The 1,230-nt window shown below is 45.0% G+C and overlaps 1 pseudogene; it reads left to right on the forward strand.

The window, feature by feature from the left end:
* The first annotated feature begins 357 nt into the window (after positions 1-357).
* LOC101346242 (unconventional myosin-Ie pseudogene) overlaps positions 358-1,230 on the forward strand; it is a 9,125-nt pseudogene continuing 8,252 nt past the window's right edge.

A 1,230-nucleotide genomic window follows, 5' to 3' on the forward strand; every position in this document is an offset into this window, starting at 1 on the left:
ATGATGAAAAGGAAAACAATACCATTTATAACAGGCCCTAAAAAAATAAAATACGTAGGAATAAATCTAACCAGGGATGTAAAAGACGTATACAAAGAAAATTACAAAACACTACAACAAGAAACCCAAAGGGTGCTAAGGGAGTGGCTTCCGGGACACGTGGTGCTGCCTGTCTGGAAGGGGTTCCCAGGCGGAGAGGGGAGAAGGAAAACAAACAAACAAATCAAAACAAAAGAAACCAGAGCAAACAAACAAACGGACAGGAAAGCCCCAGGGGTCCTGCCAGCGTGGCGGCATGGGCCGAGAGGCAGTTTCACAGTCAAATGGTGTTTTGAAGCCTTTCAGGAAGAGGCAAGGATGGCGCACGGAGCCAGATACGCCATTCTGACCAAAGACACCTGGCTGTCATGGAGAGGAGACGAGAAGCAAGGTGTCCTCCACCTGCTGCAGTCTGTCAACATGGACAGCGACCAGTTCCAGATGGGGAGGAGTAAAGTGTTCATAAAAGCCCTGGAGTCTCTATTTCTTCTAGAAGAGATGAAAGAGCGAAAGTGTGATGGATACGCTTGCCTGATTCAGAAATCATGGAGGAAGTTCGTGGCCAGGAAAAAACATGTCCAAATGAGAGAAGAAGCATCAGACCTCTTGTTGAACAAGAAGGAGAGAAGGAGAAACAGTATTAGTAAGAACTTCATCAGGGATTACAATGGGATGGAGGAGCACCCCAAAATCCAGCAGTTTGTGGGCAAGAAGGAGAAGACTTTGCAGACACTGTCACCAAGTACGACACGAGGTTCAAGGGTGTAAAGTGAGACTTGCTTCTTACCCCAAAGTGCTTGTACTTAATTGGATGAGAAAAGGTCAAACAGGGCCCAAACAAAGGCCTTGTGAAAGAAGGGCTGAAGCATAAAATCGAGATGGAGAGGATCTTGTCCGTGTCCCTCAGTACTATGCAGGATGACATTTTTATTCTCCACGAGCAAGAGTATGACAGTTTGCTTGAATCGGTCTTCAAAACAGAAATCTTTTTTTTTTATTGTTGTAGTTAAATGAAGTTACATTTCAAGTTAGTCTCTCATACAAAATTTTATACATACATTGTTATGTGACCCTAATTGCTCACCCCATTCTGTGACAGCACACTCCTCCTTTCTGCCCCTGATTCCCCATGTCCATTCAACCAGCTCCTAACCCTCTCTGCCTTTCCATCTCACCTCTGGACAGAAGCTG

The sequence above is a fragment of the Trichechus manatus genome, unplaced genomic scaffold (assembly GCF_000243295.1).
Source record: "Trichechus manatus latirostris isolate Lorelei unplaced genomic scaffold, TriManLat1.0 scaffold00091, whole genome shotgun sequence".
Classification (NCBI taxonomy): domain Eukaryota; kingdom Metazoa; phylum Chordata; class Mammalia; order Sirenia; family Trichechidae; genus Trichechus; species Trichechus manatus.